General features: G+C 39.5%; 1 long non-coding RNA gene across 3 annotated transcripts in view; it reads right to left on the bottom strand.

Moving 5' to 3' along the window:
- Positions 1 to 15,000, bottom strand: part of LOC141380772 (uncharacterized) — a 20,942-nt gene that overhangs the window by 4,533 nt on the left and 1,409 nt on the right. The window contains exons 1-2 of one of the 3 annotated variants that reach the window (XR_012399567.1): positions 346 to 403; positions 91 to 132 (exon numbers count right to left, since the gene is read on the bottom strand). This is a non-coding gene — a long non-coding RNA (uncharacterized lncRNA). Of the gene's footprint in view, positions 1 to 90; positions 133 to 294; positions 404 to 15,000 lie in introns of those variants that run through there. The other 2 variants (XR_012399569.1, XR_012399568.1) reach the window with 2 other exon arrangements.

Here is a 15,000-nt window from a genome sequence, read left to right as displayed (position 1 = left end):
TAACTGTAGATAACTGTACTGCTGTTTTGTGATTATATTTCTGCAGTGACGTCCACACACACTCACTGTCCTGATGCCCAGCAGACTCACCCACAACACAGCAGCAGCACCTGGAAACCAGCTGTCCACATCCTGCATGTACAGCACACACACAAACAAACAAAATAAGACATCCAGATCATCACTACTCTTACAAATAAAGAGCATCAAATGTAGCGTCTGTGTACAGTGAAGAGTTTGTGATCTTTGTGTTCCTCCTTCACTGAGCGTCTGCACACCAATATTCACACTCACAGTAAAAATCAAAAGCCCTGGAGGACACAATGGAGTCTACAGTATACTTACAGCAGTGTGAGAGGCTTGATCACCATGTCTGAGCAACAGTAATCCTCACAACACCACCATTAATTTCTTATAAGAGAGGGAGAGAGGCATCATGGGAAAGGCCTACTTTTCTGCCCATAGATGCACAGATTAAAATAACCCAAAACCAGCAGGGGCAAAACCAACACAAGATGAGCAAACAGAGCAGTGTGTGTGTGTGTGTGTGTGTGTGTGTGTGTGTGTATGTGTGTGTGTGTGTGTGTGTGACACCTGGGCTTCAACCAGGGATGAGCACTGAGCTAGGCAGGTGTGTTTGATGTGTCCAGGTTGTATTTTGGGTCTTTCTAAAAGCGGGCAGCAGCAGAACATGTCAAACATGCAGCAGAAACATGTGTAACCCTGAGCTGAAAGTGCTGAGCAGCTTAAGAAAACTTTTCCTGCTTTCTGTTCGTTTCTGCAGCGTCAGACTCAAGCTTGTCCCGTTTCACTGTAAGATGTGTACAGAGGAACAGGCTGAATCTCAAAAAAAGAAAGCAGAAAAATAAAAAAAACAACAAATCACAGCTAGTTTAAACGAATAAATGAAACAGAAAATCAGGCATTTTTAGACCGTTCGATTTTTCTTCACAGTACATTTTTGGCATAACAGTATAGATGAATTACCATGTTTGTAAACAACCAGGATGCGCGCGCAGCAAGTATGCAGAAAAAAAACGGGAGCGCTAGCATTTACAGCGAGGAAATGACATCCGATGCGGTTCAGATTTTGTTGTTGTGTTAAAAACACGATCTTACCTCTCTGACAGGTCATTCAGGGTGTCTTGGAGGGGAGAGGTGTCCAACCTACAGCATCTAAACACTGGGGTACCTCAAGGCTCTGTTCTTGGGCCACTTCTCTTCTCCATCTACACATCATCTCTAGGACCAGTCATCCAGAGACATGGATTCTCCTACCACTGCTATGCTGATGATACCCAGCTATACCTCTCTTTTCATCCTGATGATCCCTCGGTTTCAGCTCGCATCTCAGCCTGCCTGTTGGATATTTCACACTGGATGAGAGATCATCATCTTCAGCTGAACCTCGCAAAAACGGAAATGCTTGTAGTTTCTCTCAACCCGACTGTACACCATAACTTTTCAATCCAGATGGATGGGGCAACCATTACTGCATCCAAAATGGTGAAAAGCCTTGGAGTAACGATTGATGACCAACTAAACTTCTCTGACCACATTTCTAGAACTGCTCGATCGTGCAGATTCGCACACTATAACATCAGAAAGATCCGACCCTTCTTATCTGAACATGCAGCTCAACTCCTTGTTCAAGCTCTTGTTCTCTCCAAACTGGATTACTGCAACTCTCTACTAGCTGGGCTTCCAGCTAACTCTATCAAGCCTCTTCAACAACTCCAGAATGCAGCAGCACGAGTGGTCTTCAATGAACCTAAATGGGCACATGTCACTCCGCTGCTAGTCCGTTTGCACTGGCTGCCAGTTGCTGCTCGCATCAAATTCAAAGCTCTGATGTTTGCCTACAAAGTGACTTCTGGCCTTGCTCCTTCTTATCTGCTCTCACTTCTGCAGATCTATGTGCCCTCCAGAAACTTGCGTTCTGTGAATGAACGTCGCCTCGTGGCTCCATCCCAAAGAAGGAAGAAATCACTTTCGCGAACGCTCACGCTCAATCTGCCCAGTTGGTGGAATGAACTCCCTAACTGCATCAGAACAGCAGAGTCACTCGCTATTTTCAAGAAACGACTAAAAACTCAACTATTTAGTCTCCACTACACTTCCTAATCTGCAATTGCCTCTCTGAATATCACACTAACTGTACCCAAAAAAAACAAACAAAAAAAAAATACTAATACTACTAATACTTCCCTTCTTAGACTTTACAGACCTGAAACTTGCCTATAGCACTTATTCATTGTGGCTCTTATAGTTGTGTAAATTGCTTCCTTGTCCTCATTTGTAAGTCGCTTAGGATAAAAGCGTCTGCTAAATGACTAAATGTAAATGTAAATGTAAAAAGAAGTTATATTGATTATTATATATATATATATATATATATATATATATATATATATATATATATATATATATATATATATATATATAAATAATTTACATAATGCTTTCAGCATGTTATAACAGCTCGTCACCCAGTGATAAGCACAGTTTTACTGCCAAAATTAACGTCAAAGTGAGCGACGTTCATCTGACAGGTCCACTTGCAAAAGCACCCTCCCAATGGACATTGGATAAGATGAAATGGCCAAGCATCTCAACTCTTTTAATGTAGAGAAAGTTATTCTTATGACCTTTTACAATTCATTTATTGAAAGTATTTTGCCATTTGTTTGTTCTCTTCACTGTCCATAAAAAAACTAAAATAATTTTCAAGGCATCGTTAAATTGTGTTTAAAGAGTTTGGGAGTTCCCCTGCGAAGTCTTGCATACTATTACGAACAGCAGGTGTTGAGGATGGCACATAAAATATTAGGAGACAAAACACATCCCTTAAATAAACATTTTGAGCGGACGCCCCTTGGTCGACGTCTAAGGACAATAAGATGTTCCACAAATCGTTATAAATTTACTTTTGTGCCTGAAGCAATTAGGCTATGTAATAAATGTAGTTAATTGCTGGACTATTATTTGTTTTTTGTACTTGCTGTTAAGTGTTGATGTTTATTGTGTTGAGTGTCATTTTGATATACTGTATGTGAAGCACCACCTTGTCGAAATAAATTGCCCTATGGGGATTAATAAAGTTTTAAACTATACTAAACTATCCAGCCCCAAATATACAATCTCATCAAAGCTCTTTCAAGAGTTGATAATCAAAGCGTATTTGGCATGCTGTCTCGGGAGAGAGCCGAGCTCGTAATATCCTCGAGCCTGGGGCTCCCTCCCGTTAGAAGGGCAAGAGGAAAGTTTGAGCTCAGGTAGGTCTCGAGAACTCCCCTGCTTGTCGCCGTGAGAAGTGTAAACTAGGGTTGTATTAAGTGATAATTTGTTTTAGTCGATTGGCTATGGTTTAAGTTTTTGGACGGTAGGAGGAAACCGGGGAATCTGGGGGAAACCCATGCGAACACATGGAGAACATACAAACACCAACCGGCCAGATAGGTTGGACCAGCGGTGTTCTTGCTGTGAGGCAACAGTGCTAGCCACTGGGCCACCGTGGCGCCCTGTCAGAAAAGGGGGAGGATGTAGGGGTGGAAAGGGGGGGAGCTTCAAAACGAAGATAACTGGAGTGAAAAACTCAGATTATTTATAATGCTTCCGTTACCATCTATACGGCAGATTACGGAGCTAATAAGGAGCCAGCCGTGTTGATCATAAGCACGTGATCCTCTCGAAATTAGTTTATGAATAAACCACACTTCATTTAGCGCGAGAAAGTAATTAAATCCTTTGTTAAAGCATTCAAATCCATCCCAGCAAAGGTGAAACAAATGATGACGGAGAAGTCAGGCCAGCCACCAGTCCAAAAGGAACGGTCATTCTAGCCGCAAAGGTATGTTTGCGGTCGCTCATACACTGCGTATTATGGTAGAGCACTAAACAGCAATGTACAGCAAGCTGACAGGGAAGGTGACGAAGTCACTCACTCCATTGAAAATGGAAAATGAAGTGGATGTTCTTGGCTGGTAGAAGATGAACAAACAATCCTACCCAAAACATGCTGAATTAGCCAGATCAGATCTATGCATCTCGGCCTGTAGCAGCAGCATTGAAATGGTGTTCGGTGCAGCTGGACGCAACATCCAGAGCGCAGGTCTGCGCTAAAGACATTTATAGCGAATTCAGTGATGTTCCTCCACAAAAACACCTGGATTAATCTTGGTGAGTAAAGGGTTTCTTTTTTATTATAAATAATTATTAATTAAGCCATAAAATCCTAATGTAGACAGAGTATACAGGTTAATGTTGGTGTTAGGCTATTCTTTTAATATTCAGCTTCACCGCCGCCTTAAGGCCAGATTGTCGAGTGGCGTTCATCTTGATTTTGCTATTGCCAAATACCTGTCATAGTTTAGAATTTATTTTAATTTAATTTGTTAAGAAAGACTTCATTGTTGTGTTGGCCAATTAAAAGGCGAAGTGTATGTAGCCAGGCCTATTCAGAGTGCTGAGATGTTACGCTCATGTTACTTATATGCTGGATAAGTTGTCGGTTCATTCCGCTGTGGTGACCCCAGCTCAATAAAGGGACTAAGCCAAAGGAAAATGAATAAATTAATAAAATTATGCACACTATTACGTTCATTAATATTTCTTCTGCTTGCTGGTCGCCACAGCAGAATAGACCACCAACTAATGAAACACCGCTAATAAAATGCTCATATAAATGCTATTAAAATGCAGTATTGTAAAAAAAGAGTTCATATTTATTTTCTTTAAGCAAAATCAAATTTATCTAGAATATTTCCCTGAAAAAAATCATACAATCAAAAGTGATTTAGCCAGATCTGCTGGCTTAGTGAGGTCGTAATCTTATCCAGACTCTTCTAAGTCCATTATCCTATGCAACTAATTGATATTCCCTCTTTTAAAGATGAGTGTGTGTGTGTGTGCGTGTGTGTGTGTTTGTGCATGAGAGTTAATCAACTAATCCATTTCGGATATCTGTTACTCATTTGTTTTCTTGAAGCTTTTGTACCTTATTGGCTGCAGTCTGACATGATTGCTGACACACACACACACACACACACACATGCAGGACCTCCGCGGGGCCGCTGATGGGTGTGCGTCTCCCCCGCAAGGGATCATCCGAACACTGACACCCCGCGATTAAACCCCACACAGTCCACTTAGTGAGGTATTGATGACCCACAGGTTTGATATGACCTGACGTGACCTCAGATAACCATAACAAGCCGAGCAACCCACACCATACACTAAACCACGGGGGTTAAACCATGAGTGATGGACTGATCTGGGGTCTGTGCAAACAAACAGAAGAGCAAATTAATTAAACGGAACTAATATATACATTCATTGAACATGCATTATACACATACTGTAGACATCACTTTTTTGGAAAGGACACTATACAGTATATAACTTTATAAAATGTACACCCTCACTCTAACAAATGTTAGCAACTCTTTCGTTTAAGTCACAATTCCTGCAATTTACTGGCTTATTACCTGCCTACTATTAAAATACAATCAATCAATGTCTCTGTTGATTTCATCACTATGAAGGAAGATCACGAGCAGATGAATTGTGTATGGTGAAAAGCACATGGCTACTGCAAGCAAATGGCAGAGACGTGTATTGGAGCTGTGAGGAACTCTGCCACACGAGGACCCATCCCATGCTTGGAATACTTCAGCAGGATTAGTATATCATATTTTCTCAGCTTATAATCCTCATCATCAATGTTCTCCTCCTCTAGTTTTAATAACTCATCCCTTAATAAGTGATTTATTTTTCTTTGGCATGATGACAGTAAATAATATTTGACTAGATATTCTTCAAGACACTTCTATACAGCTTAAAGTGGCATTTAAAGGCTTAACTGGGGTAATTAGGTAATTAGGCAAGTTATTGTATAACAGTGGTTTGTTCTGTAGACTATCAGAAAAAAATATAGCTTATAGGGGCTAATGATTATGTTCCTAAAATGGTTTTTAAAAAATTCAAAACTGCTTTTATTCTAGCCGAAATAAAACAAATAAGACTTTCTCCAGAAGAAAGAATATTATCAGACATACTGTGAAAATTTCTCTGTTAAACGTCATTTGGGAAATATAAAAAAAAGGAGAAAAAATGTGAAAAGGGGTTTAATAATTCTGACTTCAACTGTATATATTAGTTTTTCAGTTTGGCTCATTTCTTGAAACAGAAATTACATTCTCAAAACAACATGAACAAACCTGCAAACCACTTGGCAATTGTTCACAGCAGAATTGATTTTTTCATTCATTTCATCAAATTGCAAATGTCTAAGTACATCTCTGGAAATGATTAAGTAGAGATTTACATTTAGCACAATTTCCAAATGAATAGATCTTGTTGATCTAAAGTGATCTGTAATTGTCAGTCTAATGGTTGTTCTCTCCAAAATGTGTCAGCGTCATTTCATTGTATATGTCGTTACATGCACAATAGTCTGTTGAGAAGACTAAGACCATGAATACCATACAGTAGGTGAATCCTTGAAAAATTTAATCACAATTTATTACAGCTATTTATTCTTTTTGCTCTGATATAAGTTACTTTGTGTGAGGTTGATTATTACAATAAAAAAGAAGTGACCATTTCCTTGGCAGTATGAGCGTAATGTATGAAGTCAAACCTTGTAGACTACTCTTACCCTAAAATCCTGTTTCTGTTTTATACACAATTGTATTCTGTTAGCTAGACAAAACCAGTACAGGAACCATTGTCAGTAAAGGACTGGGCTAAGACTGTAAGGTGGACATGGAGGATATTTTAGTGGTTCTTTGCAGGGCCGGAGTGGGACTCATTTTCAGCCCTGGAGTTTCAAGCCTCAGGCCGGCCCACCTCAGTTCACCACTGACTATATTAAAATAAGGTTATTTCCAATTCAGTTTCTAATTACACTATCACGTCTTTTTTTTGAGAAAACAGCTCTTAGAACTCTTTTAGAACAACCCTTACAGTATTATGTCATAACAATAAAAATAAAAAAAAAAAATTGTTACTCAGACAAGGACCGAACCCAGGTTGGCCGCGTCATAATCTAACGTACTAACCACTGTACCACAACAGCTGCACGTAGAATGGTGACTTATCTAGTTATATCATCATTAACCTGCAGGCTGCATCCTGCTCACGAGGCTACGAGAAAATAGATAAAAAGAGCAGAGCTGCGGTAAAATAATGAATAAGAAGGCTGTGGTCAAGTAAATAAATAAATTATTTTTAAAAAGTGTGACTGCTGAGAACAACAGATTCTGGAACTAGGGACCCTCACGGCCAAAAAACGGACCGGCCCACAGGGAATTCTCCCGGTCCTCCCGATTAGCCAATCCGGGCCTGGTTCTTTGCCATAATGACAAACAGGGGCGGACTGGGACAAAAATTCAGCCCTGGCATTGTAGCCACATCAGCCCACATTACCACACTGACACAGCCCACCCACGGACACAGACATTTACTATTTATTTTGGTGTACAGATGGTGAAATAATATGACATTCTTGCCGGATTTTGATTACGTCCAGGTAACCTCGGATTGGGTCGGCCCATCTTGAAATCAGGCGGCCGTCACCAATTGGGCCAAATGCTTAACATTTATTATTATTATTATTATTATCATTTTTATTATCATCATTATAATATCACATCTAGCAAGAGATAAAAGCTGCCTGCACGTAAGAACAATACATGTTAAAAAAAAAACTGACCGGCCCACATTTAAAAATTGGCCCGGCCCCTCTGGCATTTGCCAGAATTGCCAGATGGCCAGTCCGCCCCTGGGGACAAAACATCTAAACGTTTTGACTTGCAGTTCTTACATAATGCCAAAGGGTTGAAGCATTTTGGGGGCACTGACTGTATAAATGAGAAGGATATTTAGTTTTGACACATGAGTGAACTGCTGTGGGAAAGGTATGAGCTTTTGAAAGTGAGCTATAGTGTTGTGCTGAACTGTAACACTGTTTTGCCAAATGATCTTATTTGAGAGTGTAATTTCTATTTCAAGAAAAGAGTCAAACCAATGGAGAAAAACCGTAAAAAAAGATTCAAATAAATGACCAAATACTTTATAACAGGGATGTCAAACTCAATTCCTGGAGGGCCGTAGCCCTGCACAGTTTAGTTCCAACCCTGCTCCAACACACTTACCTGTAGGTTTCAAACAAGCCTGAAGGACTCAATTAGTTTGATCAGGTGTGTTTAATTAGGGTTTGAACTAAACTGTGCAGAGCTGCGGCCCACCAGGAATTGAGTTTGACATCCCTGCTTTATAAGAATAAATAAGCCTTAGATTAAAAACAAAAAAGATAAATAATTAGACTGAAATGCGTGAATATATTACAGTACTAAAATAATGTATAATTGTAGCTTCTGATTATAAAACATTGAGATTATTAAAAATTGAGAAAATTGGGAAATAATATCTGTCATTAATTCAATCCAAAATCAAATAAATGACCTAAAAATTTGGTTTTAATAAATAAATGAACATTTGATAAAGAACAGGAAGACGAATTATAATTAGACTGAAATGCATGAATATATTACATTAGTGCAGTGTTTCTCAACTGGTGGGTCAAAAAAAACAACAAAAGTTTAATTTTTAACTTATTTTGCTTATATCGGACTTTTATTTTGAAATGCGCGCGCGACAACCGTACCGTTTGACATGTGAAATTTAATTTAATTATAGCAACAAATATGTTGAAGCGCAAGTACAACCCTGAATATGTGAAGTATGGATTTACATATATTGTAAATATACAACCTTCTAAACTAAAATGACATTTAAAACCAAACACCCCAGTTGCAAGGACAAACCTGTGGACTATTTTCAACGACGACTTCAATAGCTGAGGGCATCACAAAGGGTGTCGAACATCTTCATGTTCAAAACTAGTACAGGCACTGTGGCACTGTACAGCGTAGCATAGACCTAGAAAGCTCACACAATAGCAGACGAGCAAATAACTGGTGATTATTATAAAAAGGGTTATGATTATTTCAATCGTTTTACTTTAATTTGTTGGTTTGTTCTGTTCAACAGGATCAGTGTTAATGTTTTATTAACAGTTCAGTTTAGTAAATGGTAACTGAACATTTCTTTAACCCAACCACGGTTTACAGTATTTGACATTTTTACTTTGTAATATACCTATAATTAGATACGTTTTGTTAAATGACTGCAATAAAGTATTGTTTATTTGTAAGTCTTGGTGAATTTCTTATGATTTATCTGTCACTACTTGTATATGTTAACAAATAAACACAAATAATTATAATTCCTAAAATTATATAATAGTTTCTTAAAAAATTGGGTCGCGGCTTGATGACCATGTCAAAATGTGGGTCCCATGGAGAAACACTGCTATAGTGAACATTAGACTGAAACAAACAAACATGTAAACATACATGCCATGATGAATAAATGCATTAATATACAACATTAATATATAAATAAATATAAAACAAACACATGAATTTGAATGTGTAGACAAATGCATAGTGACCAAACAAAGTGAATATCCTCCTAATAATATTGCAGACGCATTTACTATTGTACACCCAGTAACATAATTACTTTATACACGGAACTAAACTTTAAGATGCATGAGTTTATGATCATATTCAGGGTCTGCAGAATTGAAAATAAGGAAGAGCTCTGTTGTAAATGCACACATATTAAAGTCAAACTGTTAAGTTATTTGAAAGAAATGAATCCATTTATGCAAGAATGCATTCAAATGACAGTAGCTAACATGGCAGTAAAGGCATGACTAATATTACAAAATAAGAGTCATTTTTAAAGTGTCTTTCAATTACACAAGAATATGAAGCAAGAAAATGGTTTTAAACACTGATTATAAGACAAGTTTCTTGATCAGAGATGCCCTAAGTAGGGCCTGCGGGCCAAAGTTGGCCAAAGGTAACCTTTGATTTGGCCCACCATCTCATCTGAAAAGAGAGGGAGAATGTTGGGGAGGTAATTGGGGCGAATGTCTTTAACAGAGATCGATATTTAGATTTTAATGCAACCCCCTTTGTTTCTTTGTTTTACTGCTGAGCTACAAAAATAGCCAACTGAAATGATATGTTTCAACTAAATGTTGTAAATAAATCAGACTTTTAAAATGTAAAAACTATCCCTTGACAAAAGCAACGCACAAGCATAGGCGAGCAAATCAAGGCAAAGACGAAAGCAGGTCAAGTGTTTTCAACACTGTTATAAGCCCCTTTCACACAGTGATACCGGTAATTATATGGAAAATTTCCGGAACGACTTTAAAAAAAGCGCTGTTCACACAGGCGAGGACGTTACGTAATTTTTCCGGAAAAGAGCATTCACACATCCACTCCAAAACACCGGTAAATTCTGACATCATTCACCAGAAATGAGCTCTAAACGGCTGCGCTTGTGTTTGTAAACATTTGACTACATCACAAACTCTGTGGATGGATCAGTATTGTGAACAACTTCGATGAAAACATATAGAGAAACACTTTCACATGTCGAGATGTACATGATAGGTGTGTGTGCCCATGGGCTGTTTCACGGGCACACGCAAAGCTTGAAGGTGAACAAACAACGGCTTATCATAAGCATCTTATCGATAATTATTTACACGGTTGGCATTAAGATGAACATATAAACGTTGTCTGACTAATTTCTAGCAGCTAAATATGTCTGGGAAAATATTCTAAGGCTTTTATTCTCATAAACCGCGCGGACGTGAACGTGTCTGACTGTTCTGATTGGCTAAAGTACGTCTCACGTCAGCACGTTCTAGATGTGCACGCGCTCTTTCCGGCAATCTTCCTTTTGCATTCACATTGCGGAGCATTCCGGCAAATAACCTGTAATCTTACAACTTCTCTTTCCAGAAAAAAGCCAGAACGAATTTACCAATATTTTCAAAAAGGGCCTGTTCACACATACAGAACTTTCCGGAAAATTGCCGGTCATTTTCCGGAAAGGTGTGTATGTGTGAAAGGGGCTAATGTCATTGTGTTATTAATGAGATTATGACTTAACTGTAATAAGTTAATTACAAAATGTTTCAAAATTATACTGCAAATACAATTTAAAGCAGCATTTTCTAGTTATTTTTAAATATTAGCTAATACATTAGGAAATAACCCATGGCAAATTTAATATAATACAGTGTGATATGTTCAGTTTGGTACATCCTCCTGAGACCCAGCCCATTGACTTGTGTCCTCTGTAGTGGACAGAGCGTTTTCATGAATTTTCTCTGAATTATTTTGAGCTACTCTGTCAAGTCTGTTGTACTGTTCAGAGGACATCCCGGGCTTTCTAGTGATGTCATTTGATTGGCTGGCATGCTAGGAACCACTTCTTACGCTGCATCCAAAATGGCCGGCATACGAAAAAGCACATTTAATGGGAAGGAGAGAGGCGTGTAAAATTGAGCTTTTTGTGAAGTTTATTCATAAACTAATTTCGAGAGGATCACGTGCTTATGATTTATCACGGCCGGTCTCGCATTTGCTAATCACTATCTTCCAATCATATGAGCCCTAAGCTACTATAAATAGCCACAGTTTTCAGTTCACTTCATCTTCGTTTGGAAGAAACCCCCCTCCTCCCCTATTCTTCTCCTTTACCTGTGATTGGGCGGCACGGCGGCCCAGTGGTTAGCACTGTGAGCCACACAGCAAGAACACTGCCGGCCCTGGTTCCACAGGACCGGTGGGTGTTTCTGTGAGGAGTTTGTATGCTCTCCCCGTGTCCGCGTGGGTTTTCACCGGGTTCTCCGGTTTCCTCCTACCATCCAAAGACATTCAACATGCATAACAATCAAGCTTGTCTAATCCCTTGCGTTCCCTTAGCTACAGCGGCAGGGGAGTTCTGAGATCCACTGAGCTCAGGCTCCCCTCTTGCTCTGGCAACGGGAGGAAGCCCCGGGCTCGTGGAGTCCTTGAGCTCGGGGCTCTCTCCTGGGACAGCATGCCAAACAAGCTTTTGTAAATCATCAGCTAAGTGTGAACTCTTGAAAAATGTTTTTTGCTATTATTATTGCATGTATATTTGTGTATTAAAGTGTCAGGAACAATACATTTAGCTTTCAAAGCTGTCAACTTGTTTGTGTTTCAAAATATCCTCCTTTTTAAATGTCCACTATAGTGGACACCAGGACCAGTTTAATTAATTAATGACTGCATGTTGCAGGAGGCAGAAATAACCGGTTTTGCCAGGTGTCCTTGAAAGAACAAACTCGAGGGACCACGAGAACAGAGAACGCGTCCTGAGAGAAATTAGATGCTGCTTTCTTCCTGATGGTCATGTGACCTTCACGGGTTTAAAATGGATTTTTTTTTAAACATTACAGCACTCATACAGCGATTTATTGATTTATTCTCCTTCTCAAAACCTATACTATGCATGAAAACATTACAAATATAAGTTGCACAATATAAATAAAACAGATTTTAATAAATAAACACCCTTAATGTGTTTATTCCTTTATTAAGATGTGCATGGTGATGTTTACATTCACCGTTTCATTTAGGGAAATTCCTGAGGTAAACAAGTGATATTTCTGAACTTTAATAATAAATCTAAATAAAATGCTGCGCTTCCCATCTCCAGTCGCAATGACTTCTGGGACTTCCAGAGCAAGTTCGGTGCTCAAGTCTGCATCAGTGCGTCCTCCATATCAAGAACACATCCGGGAAGTTTCACGTGTCCTCAGTTCTTGAGTACTGGAACTGAACTTTGGCTGCTGATGATGACGTTTCACGGGAACACGAGGATGCAAGACCGCTGAAGAAATCATATTGAGAAACAGCCTTTATAAAATAGTTGAGGGAGACTCTGACTTAGAGTCAGACAATCAGACAATTAGAGAATTACAATCAGATTTAAATTGCTTTTATGTTAAATTTGTTTTGAATTAACATCATTTCTTCTTCTTTTTTTGAGTTTGACTCTCTTTCAGACTAAACTGTTTCAGGAATTTTAATACAAAAGGAAAAAATGGCTTTTGTTTTGTTTTTGTTACATTAATATTGGATTAATATCCCTTTACAGCCATTTCCTATACAGTTTTGTTGTCTGAGTGGCGGTCGTTTTGAAGTAAAATGGTCCTGTAGTCTACTACAGTGGACATGCTCCAAAATTAAAAATAAAAACAAAATTAAAAAACTATAAATTGTAGAATTTTCTTAACCGAAAGGATGTAGGAAATCACAGAAAATACAAAAAAAAAAAGTTTTTTAGTAGAATATATATCGGCCCTCATCTCTCAAAGTTTGGTTATTGGCCCTTTGTAAGAAAAAGTTTGGCCACCCCTGATCATCTAATCATTCATTCATTCATTTTCTTTTTGGTTTAGTCCTTTTATTAATCAGGGGTTGCCACAGCGGAATGAACCATCAGCTATTGCACAATGGATGCCCTTCCAACCACAACCCAGCACTGGGAAACACCCATACACACTTAGGGCCTACTCACACTATGCCATCCGTACCGTGCCCAGGCCTGTTTCCCAGATCGTTTAAGAAGTGTGAGTGCGCTGTATCGGGCTCAAGCATGGTTCACTTGGCCGGCCCTGGCCCAGTTGGAAGAGGTGTGCCTGAGCGCGGTTCACTTGTGTTTGAGTGCAAAACGCACCAAAGCCTGAAACTGAAAGCGAGACATGACTTTCAAGGGACTGTTTCATATGGATTTATTAATCATTCTTACTGTTCAGTGAACGCAAACTGCCGTAGTTTATTAAAGACGCAAACCCCTCACTGCACCACAGCTGCGCGCCTTCAGCAGACCTCCTCATTCCTGCAGCACGAGGGCTTTATGATTGTTTATGAGCGCCAAAAGTGGCGGATCTGTTCGGCGAAATATCTGACTGCGTGTCACCGCATCCTTAAGGACTGTTTGGTGAAATATGTGACTGCATGTCACTGCATATCAAACGACTGACACAATATAACTAGAGAAATCTCCACTGTGCTGCTGAGTGAGAGAGCGCTTCTCACTGAACAGCGCAGCAGCGATGACGTAAGCGTGACGTAAGCGCCCATTTGTGGTGTGAGTGCGGGCCGTCGGGGGAGACGGGAGGGGGGACAAGCGTGCTTTGGCCCGGTTCGAGGCAACTGTACCTAGTGTGAGTACAGCCTTATACACTCCGGCCAATTTAGTTCATCATTAACCCAACAGTGCATGTGTTTGGACTGTGGTGGAAACTGGAGCACCTGGAGGAAACCCACACCAAAATGAGGAGAACATGCTCCACACAGAAATGCCAACTGGCCCAGCCGGGACTCAAGCCAGCAACCTTCTTGCTGTGAGGCCACTGAGCCACTGTGTCTTGTCACTGTTTTTGGAGCTCACTAGCTTATAGATAACCTTAAGACTAACATACTCATGTTAGCATCTAAAAAACTAAAAGTGTGTGTGTGACTGGTGATGACCAGCAGTGTGTGTGTGTCTTGTGGACACACTTAAACACATCACACCAACACACTGCTGCGCTTTAGGGATCCTCAGCTCTGTTGTCATGGATACGCCACCACAAATACTATCATACTTATTTTACATTTTAATATGTTCATTATGAGGGGGAGTCGGCGTCTGACTGTATACTTGATTTACATTGATTGTAGTAATAATTTAATAAAACACTACTGTTCAATATTTTCACCAAGTCTGCATTCATTTAATAATAAAGTACAGTGAAAACCTAATATAATGAAATCATTTAGCAGTATGTTTATATACAGTGCATCTGGTAAGTATTCACAGGCTTTGCTCAATACTTTGTTGATGCCTCTTTGGCAGTGATTACAGCCTCAAGTCTTTTTAAATATGATGCCACAAGCTCTGCACACCTGTCTTTGGGAAAATTTGCCCATTCCTCTTTGCAGCACCTTTCAAGCTCTATCAGGTTGGGTGAGAAGCGGCGGTGTACAGCCATTTTCAGATCTCTCCTGAGATGTTCAATAGGGTTTAGATCTAGGCTCTGGCTGGGCCACT

This window comes from Danio rerio, chromosome 24 (genome assembly GCF_049306965.1).
Source record: "Danio rerio strain Tuebingen ecotype United States chromosome 24, GRCz12tu, whole genome shotgun sequence".
Classification (NCBI taxonomy): Eukaryota; Metazoa; Chordata; class Actinopteri; order Cypriniformes; family Danionidae; genus Danio; species Danio rerio.
Note: the sequence above shows the minus strand (reverse complement) of the source record. Positions and strands in the feature narration are given on the sequence as shown.